The 8994-nt window shown below is 44.6% G+C and overlaps 1 long non-coding RNA gene across 1 annotated transcript in view; it reads right to left on the reverse strand.

Annotated features, from left to right (window-relative positions):
- Positions 1 to 636: 636 nt before the first annotated feature.
- The window catches only part of LOC108540800 (uncharacterized), a 23285-nt gene continuing 14927 nt past the window's right edge, over positions 637 to 8994 (reverse strand). The window contains exon 3 of the long non-coding RNA XR_001888769.1: positions 637 to 2810. This is a non-coding gene — a long non-coding RNA (uncharacterized LOC108540800). The remainder of the gene's footprint in view (positions 2811 to 8994) is intronic.

An 8994-nucleotide genomic window follows, 5' to 3' on the forward strand; every position in this document is an offset into this window, starting at 1 on the left:
CCCAGGCAACGAGAAAGATGCTGGCCTCACAAGACTTCTCTCCAAGGTTTCAGAATTCCCCAATATCAGGCATACAGGTGTGCAGTTGTAAAAGAAGTGCCAGAGTACCTTCGTAATCCTTCACATGCCACTGGTGCCAGTCTAATATGTATCCAGAAAAAGATGAAACAGAATGCACCCTTAGGAGATTACCGATTTATTTTATCACATATTTTAAATGAGGCACAAAGTCTACACGAAAATAAAGTGGAACCAGGGCAACTGCAGAAAGTCCCGATCCCATGGCAAGTGAAATAGTCTAAGTGCACTGAGCCGGATCACTGCCTCATCAGACCAAGACACTATGTAGTGATAATGTGCTGCTACAATTCAGTACTGGACCCCAACAATAAAGCCGGGACTGTAATTACTATAATGACCTCCCACTGCTATTGTGTCTTTAATGAAGTCTTTATCAGTAGGCATTTGCCACTTAAACCTAACTCACTATAACTACGGCAGCGTATCATCTACATTTTCACAAAGAATTACTGAATCATATTTCTGTCACAAAGATGAAAGGGAATATTTCAGTTCAAGTGCCATTTGCAGACAAGCTGCATAAAGAAAAATCAAGCTGTCTTTTCCTGGCACTTTCTGACAAGCGAAACTCAACCGAGAGATGCCCGGGGGTTTTGTGTATGTGTGTTTTGGCTGCGCTGGGTTTCTTTTTACCACAACTCCACTTCCTTTCTACACAAACTACGGGGAAAGAAAGACACCAAATGAATAACACACTTGATTACATAAAATTTATTGAGGTAGAAAGGGGCTGAGACCCTCCTGTGAGGCCCAGAGATGCTGAGGGTGCTGTCCCCTCACACTCAGGGTGACAGGCCAGGCCAGACCCACAGCTTACACCTCGCAGCTACGGGCTCTTCCCGCTCCATGGCAAGGCAGCCAGGGCAGCTGAAAAAGCCTGTTTTACCCAACGAGGCACACTAGAAGTACCCTGGGCCTGGAGAGACCACATTCCAAGTTCAAGTTTCCAGTCATAATCACTTCCTTACGTTAGCATGAAAGCCAGGGCTGAGATGGCTTTTTGGCAGAGCCCAGCTCAGCAAGCCAGACAGCCCTCTGTCAGGAAAAGCTGCCCCAATTCCAGGCCTCCTAAAGGGTGTCAGCCGGGAGCCTCTCCCTGCAGCGCTTGCCCCTTGAGGACGGAAGCATGAGCATCCCGCTCCAGTCCTCACTCCTCTGAGATAACTTTGGTCCACCTAGGATCCAGGGAAAGCCCCCACCCCACGCCCAACCCCCAACCCCTGGGGCCAGCGAGTATGAGCCTCACTGGCCTGCACCCAGCGGCCAGGCCGTGGTGCCAGCCTTTGGGCTCTTGCACATCACCAAAAAGCCCTTTTGGCTTTAAAACCTGCTCCTCCAAAAGGCATAAATCCCTTCAGAACTAGGGAAGGGCCTGTGCATTGCATGGGTAAGAGCTGGGGGTAGGGGGTGCTGTGAGGACCCCCAAAGGAGAGGAAGGGGTGAGGGAGTCGGGAGGAGAGTCTGGATCTGCTCTGGGGTCAGCACGGCACTGGGTATCCCATGGTGGAACCCAGTGACTGAGCGGCCTGCAGCTCTGCTTTCCTCCCAACTTTCTGCCTGCTTATTTTAGGGGTGCGAACTCCAGCAGGGAAAACCTGGTGCTGCCACCAATTTCCACCTTTTTTCAGTGTCATCTTTGGCCACAACTGCTCCCTGCTTCCTTTCGGTTCTAATTTCATTTTAAACAACATAAAGGTTTTGCCTAGACACAGAGGAACTGAAAATGAGAGCCAAATGGAGAGTGGAGAAGGAAGCATGCTTCCTGGGGGGCGCCCCAGGGGAAATTTTATTCAATGTTCTCCCACATATTTGCACCCACCGGGGAGCGTCTCAGGTTTTCCCACCTTGGCAGGGACACTTGCCTCGAAAGCGCAACCCAGCTTAGGTGTGGCCACTGCTGGTGGCTTGTTTCTATAACTGCACTGCTGAAGTCAAGGAGTCAAGCCTGCAAAATCCAGCAAACAATTCCATGTTCAGAGAAGAAATCGAAGCTGCCCTCATCCCTGAGTTCAGCAATAATTCCAGGATGCTTAATGAATTTTTGTTTCCACCTATTGAACCAAAGTAGCCCTTTAGCCTAAAATCTACACACTTCCGATGACATAGGTGAGACCAGGAAGCTGGACTTGGTGATTGAATACTTTCAGGCATGGCACCTTGCTGGCCATTGTCCTTGTTCTATGAAGAGCTCTTCCCAGTAGAGGTATGTGTCTTTATATCTTCAGTTCTTTTTGCTTTGCCTCAGTCCTCTTTGCTTTGCTTTTCCCTCCTTGGCTGGCCACTGTGCCAGTGTTGCCACTATCGGTTCGTTCTCTCCAGGGTCTGCGCACAGTCAGGATGCATCTTGGCCAGTGTCAGTGGGAAAATGGGGCTCTGAGCACAGTGAGCCTGTGTCTATGAAGATCACTGCCACTGCCGCAAGTGGACTTCTCATGACAGCCAACACCTGGGCTCCCAGCCCTCCTTGATTGAGTCTGCAGCTCTCACAGAGAGCTTAGCCCATCGACTGTTTCTGCTAATGCTCTCAGCTGCTACCTTTTCAGCTGACAAAGGACCCAGCCGAGTGATGAAAGCTATAAGCCAGAATCCACTCCATGCTTCATCAGACAAATGCTTGGCTTTCTGGGGGCCAACACACCTTCTACTGACTGACATGTTTCTAGGTTCTTTACCACGCCCTGCTGCGGTACACATTAGGATGTTTCTCTGGGTAAATGCCAAGGTTCTCCCTGGAGGGGAAAAGAAATGTCAGAAACGCCGCTCCTATTAGACAATCTGAAATTATCACATACCTAAAAAACATATTATCTAGAAAGAATCTCTCCTAGACATGATTTTCAATAGAGAGGTAATTCCCACTCCTAGACATGATTTTCAACAGAAAGGTAATTCCCACCCCCCATAACATGGAGCTGAGCCCACAGTATGTCATAAATATTTGTTGAATATAAATGAATGATGCGTGCATAGATGAATAAATGATTTTTCCCCTAGTGACATACCTGATTTCCTTCCCTGTTCCTTTGCTTGCTTTATTCTCAAGCATCTGGTTGCCATTAACTTATAAAAAGCCATGTTTTATTTTCTACATGGAAGATGATGGGAACAGTGCAGGAGATAAGAGAACTAATATACATTACTATGAAAGAAAAATAAGAACAGAAAACTGAGAAAAGCAGGGGTATGTTTATCTTAGAATACCTGTTCTCAACCTTGTCTGTGCATGAGAATCTCCTGAGGAGCTTTAAAAAGTACTGACGCCGGCCAGGCACAATGGCTCACACCTGTAATCCCAGCACCTTGGGAGGTCAAGGTGGGAGGATCACCTGAAGTCAGGAGTTAGAGACCAGCCTGGCCAACATGGTGAAACCCTGTCTCTACTAAAAATACAAAAATTAGCCAAGTTTGGTGGCAGGTGCCTGTAATTCCAGCTACTTGGGAGGCTGAGACAGGAGAATCGTTTGAACCCAGGAGGCAGAGGTTGCAGTGAGCCGACATCATGCCATTGCACTCCAGCCTGGGCAACAAGAGCGAAACTCCACCTCAAAAAAAAAAGAAGTACTGACGCCTAAGTCCTACCCCCAGAGGTCCTGCCTTAATTAATATGGGGTGTGTTCTAGCCATTGGGATTTTTCCAAGTGTCCCAGGTGATTAAGCTGTACAGCCAAGTTTGGGAAACACTGGTTTTTAAAATGTCTGCCTTAAAAGACTGGATGCTGGCTAGAGGAGAATAGCAAACTTGGCTCTGAGCCTCTTAGCAGCCAAAGTGAAAAGAAAAAAACATAATCCATTGCATGATCCACAGTGTTCATGGGATAAAATCAAACCCCAGTTGTTTAGAAATACAGTCAACCCTGAGACAGACAGTAAGAGATTGGCTGGGGGTCCTCATGAAGAAGACATGGAATGAACCAAGCAGCAGCATCTTCAACAGTGTCCCTATAGTATTCAATCAAGGAATATTTATTAAGCACCCACTATGAGGTCAACTCTGTTCCGGATAAACAGACAGACTTAAAACTTGTGGTGTGTGTCCAACATAGCATCTCTGGTAGGTGGTGGAGCTAAGATTCAAAACACAGGACTATGGGACTCAAGTCCATGCTCACTCCATTATCAAGTAGCATGGTACTACCTGGGAGTAAATACAATAAGTTTTGGATGACTTGTTGTTACAATATGCTTTAATATGAGATAATAGCATCATTTCAGCCACTATTCTTAAAACAAATCTTCAAGAAGTTAGAACCACATGATTCCAGCTCTACTTAAACTACAGATGCATTTATCCTTTCTCCCAGCAGAGGTATTCCTACAGGCATACCAGTAAACATAGGACATACAACCCAGGATGTTCATTGTAGTGCTTTTTCTAATAGAAAAAGACTAGAAACCATGCAATGGGGTACTGGTTGAATAAACTATGATATATCCATGCTATAGCATAATATACATCTATGAAACATAAAGAAGACAGTCTGGGCAACATGACAAGATCTTGTCTCTACAAAAAAAAATTTTTTTTAATTAGCCAGTCATGGTGGTATACCCCTGTGGTCCCAGATACTCTGGAGGCTGAGGCAGGAGGATCACTTGAGCCCAGGAGGTAGAGGCTGCAGACAGCCATGTTCGCTCACTGTCATGGGTGACAGAATGAGACCCTATCTCAAAAAAAAAAATAATAATTTTTAAATGTTTAAAGATAAGGAACATCTTTGTGTTCTGACACTATGAATGAAAAAATAAAAAACAAGACAATGTTCAGGACAGTGTATATATAATAGGATGCTTTTTGGGTAAGGAAGGAAGAAAAATAATAATATATATAATAAATTTGCTTTTGTCTGCATAAAAAGCACCAGAAGAAACACTAAGAATCTAAGGACAATGGTCAGGGTAGAGGTGAGCACGATGAATAAGGACAGGACAGAACAGATTCCGAGCACACATATCCTTATATTATTTAAGTCTTCAAACATGTTAAAGTATTCCCCATTCAAGAAGAGAAAACAAATAATGAAAAAGGGAACTAGATGAGGGCTGAAGTCCCTCAACTAGTAAGTGGTAGAGCTGAAATTTGAACCCAAGTCTATCTGTTCCCAAGTCCATAGTCTTGACACCATAGTGGTCACCTCCGCCAAAACTTAGGGAAGAAACTCACCAGGTGTTAGCCAGCTTGGGAGGCTGAATTGGCTGCACAGGGCCCTGCTCCCACTCTCAGATCTCCCCCAAAGGAGTTCAGGATCTAGGGGTTTCAAAGCACCATTGCAATCAGGTATGTTTGTTTGTTTTTTAATCTCCATCAAAGAATAGGGCAGCAGTAACCAACCAGTCCGGGTGGAAAGCCATGTGCTCTGGGTTCACTCTAACAAAGACAAGTTGGGTACATTTAAATTTACAGCCATTTGTAATCCAAGCATTTAGAACTCATCTGTTTAGGGTGAGTTGTGGGCTATAAACCCTCCTGGTAACAAATAACAATACATGCCAAACACATTATACCTGTCGACCTGGTTTATGGCTGTGTCTTGGCTTATATTAAGGAAAGGGCTGCTTCTGTCAATACAAAGATGCTGTTCTACACTGAAGAGAAATTTCAAACAAAATCTAGAACTTTACAGCCTGTCTGCTCTGATTTGGAATGGTATGTAATTTTTTACCCTCAGCTTCTTTTCTCAAGTTTGAAATCATCCCAAAGCTGCCTGAGAAGATACTTAGAAGAATTATTTTTGACATCTCAGGCACAGATGGTAGAGCTGCCCCCGAGATGACACAGCTGATCAGAAAGTGTTTATGCAAAATTCCCCCATTGCCCACCATGTTGGAGAAGCAGGTTCAGAGACAAAGGGTGGCACCACTGACCTGGACAGTGTAGAAACTTCCTAAGTTGTTGGTCCCTGCCTGACAGGGGATCTTGCCTAAGCTGAACTGGTCTCCTTTTTCTCTTGGAGGGTAGGAAAGGAAAGATGGATCAATTTCCCTCCTTTCTCTTGAACCCAAGCCAGCCATGCTTGCTTTGCTTCCAAGAAAGTAACACGAACTGCCTGAGGTTTGTGGTTTTTCCAGGTCTGGATGGGGAATAAAGAATTATTCTATAAAAGGGGCCCAGATTGACAATACATTGGATTTTAAATTCAAATACATAGAGCCAGGGTCTATTTGATATAAGATGATTAAATGAGAGACTATTGTCGGCGGTCTTAGATTCCTCCCTTTCTGTCTTCATTCCCCTTTCTCTTCTCTTGGTAACCTAGTAATATCTACGTCAGTTTGACTAGCTTGGGCACCTACTGGGTCCTTAGTCCATGGTGCTAGAAATAAGATGGTAGTGGAAATTGGGGGAAAAAATCTAAAAAGATCACTGCAACAAAATATGATGAACACTACAATAGAGGTGTTCAGACTGTGCTTTGAGAGCATAGATAGGGGCTCTGGGAAGATCAGGGAAGGCTTCCTAGAGGAGGTGATGTTTGAGCCCAATTTTTAAGGTTATATTAGGAGTTAGCCAAACACTGGCTTCAAGTTCAAGACTCTGCACTGCAAAATGCCACCAGAACCAGCAGCTTTAGCCTATTCTCAGTCTCAAGCAAAATGTCCTATCATGTAAATTTACCTGCCATTTTCTCAGAACCATTTCAGAAACCATTGCTGTTTTCAAAGAACTAACTTTGTTTTAGTATTCTTGCATTCAAATGATTTTAGGTAAAGTGTTTCCAACCGTTGGCAGCTACCATACAGCACTTCATTTTCAACAAGTTCTTAACTCCCTTAACCCACCTAGGCTGAAAGTACTTCTGCTAGGGGAACTTAACTAGCATACCTGCATCTCCCATCCCATTATTTGGCCTATCTACCAAATAATATGGTGGAATACATTTAAACAGACCCACGGAAGCCATTAAATACCACTTTTAAAATGGGGTTCTATAAAAGTCAACCTACAGATGTTTGTTTCCTCACCTCACCACGCACCCCCCACCACCATTCCAAAGCACACACACACACAAGTCTCCCTTTTAACTTCCCTTTTGATGTCTTTTTGTCCTGATCCATGCCTAAAGAAGAGCCAAAGTACAATGCGGAAGGAGGCAGACCCTAATCTGCAAGCTGTGCCCTGCTGTCCCAACTGAGAGCGGCTGGAACCCCTCACTCTTCACAGCTCTCTAGGCATCATCTGCAGTAGCCCCTGCCCATACAGTAACAAAAGCTGCTATTTTGTGACTGTCTTTGCCGTGTCAGGTGCTGCATTAAGCACCTGGTCTGCATTAGGCCATTTCATTCTTGCAACATCTCTATAACCTCATCGGAGAAACCTAGAAGTAATTTGTTCAAGGGCAAGTTAACAGCAGGTAGGTATGTGATATTTGAATACAGAGTCTGGCTCTTGGACCCATACAGCAGATACATCTTAACCACTTGTCATGATGAAGAATAGAGTCTTCAGGGCTCCAGACCAGAGTGTGAATCTCAGCTCTGCCATTTACTTAGGTGAAATGACACTAGGCAAGTTATTCATTCTCTCCAAGCTTCAGTGCCCTCATCTGCAAAACGGGATGAGTAATAGAACCACTTCATATGGTTATGGAGGGATAAATGATGCTGTCTTGCATGTATAGAACTTGGCATGGGCCTAGTATTTTGCAGGTGTTCAAACATGTTAGCTATTGCTATTACTACATATTTACAAATCTCTCTATCCCCCCACACACTATCCCCGCATACACCAGGTAGTATGCGCCTGTAATCCCAGCTACTCGGGAGGCTCATTAACCATGTCATCGAGGCCAGGGATCGAGTTTATTAATATCTTTCTCCCCAGGTGCCCAACTGAATGCCTTGGAAATATTTGTTGAATGGATGTTTCAACAGCACTGGTTTTCTCCACTATTTCAAATGATCAAGCATGGCCCTCCTCTATTTTGACACACAATATCCTCTTCTTGCTAAATTCTACTCCTTAACATTCAGAAATGAATTATCAAGTATCTAAAGAGATCATTCTCGAATTCTTAAATTAGAAGAGTTGTATGGTATTTTTTTTTTTCTTGTCTCTAGAAAATGAGTGAAAGTCGGCCTCCCTTCCCTCTCCCAAATCTTCTTGGACTCTCAGAAGGAGAGACCTGGCATTTCAGGAAGGCCTCACTTTCACAAGTAGACGGATGGAACTTCCAAAATAAACAATACCCAGGTTGGGACAGGGGTGGATTTTCACTTTACAAGGAGATTTCTACTTTCTTGAAATTTCAGTGATCTCTTCAAACTTCACTTTCTCCTAGAGAAGTTCAAGAAAAATTTAGCTCCCCTGAAATACTTCGGGAGTGCATTCCTTTTGTAAAATGAGGCACACTCCTGTTGAACCCAGTTTGTTTCCCACAGCACTTTCTGGGCTCTCAGAAACCCCTGTAACACTGTCCACCACACAACCTACACATGTCTTTGCCCCATCTGAAGAGCGCATTCCTCCTGCTAACCACGCCAAGCACAGTCCCAGCCAACATCAACTACCTGCCACCAAAATCTCCCTTCCACCCCTCCCTGTGACTGGGCCCACTAGGCCATCAGCAAGCATCCTGCTCAGTCAAGTGTGTTAGTTTCCAAGGACTGCTGTAAGAAAGCAACACAAACTAGGTCAGGCACAGTGTCTCATTCCTGTAATCCCAGAACTTTGGGAGACTGAAGTGGGCAGATCATTTGCAGTCAGGAGTTTGAGAACAGCCTGGCCAACATGGCAAAAACTTGTCTCTACTAAAAATACAAAAAATTAGCTGGGCATGGTAGTATGTGCCTGTAATCCCAGCTACTCGGGAGGCTGAGACAGGAGAATCACTTGAACCTGGGAGGTGGAGGTTGCAGTGAGCCCAGACCACACCACTGCACTCCAGCCTGGGCAACAGAGCAAGACTCTAAAAAAAA

The sequence above is a fragment of the Rhinopithecus bieti genome, unplaced genomic scaffold (genome assembly GCF_001698545.2).
Source record: "Rhinopithecus bieti isolate Rb0 unplaced genomic scaffold, ASM169854v2 scaffold_19018, whole genome shotgun sequence".
In the NCBI taxonomy this organism is placed as follows: Eukaryota; Metazoa; Chordata; class Mammalia; order Primates; family Cercopithecidae; genus Rhinopithecus; species Rhinopithecus bieti.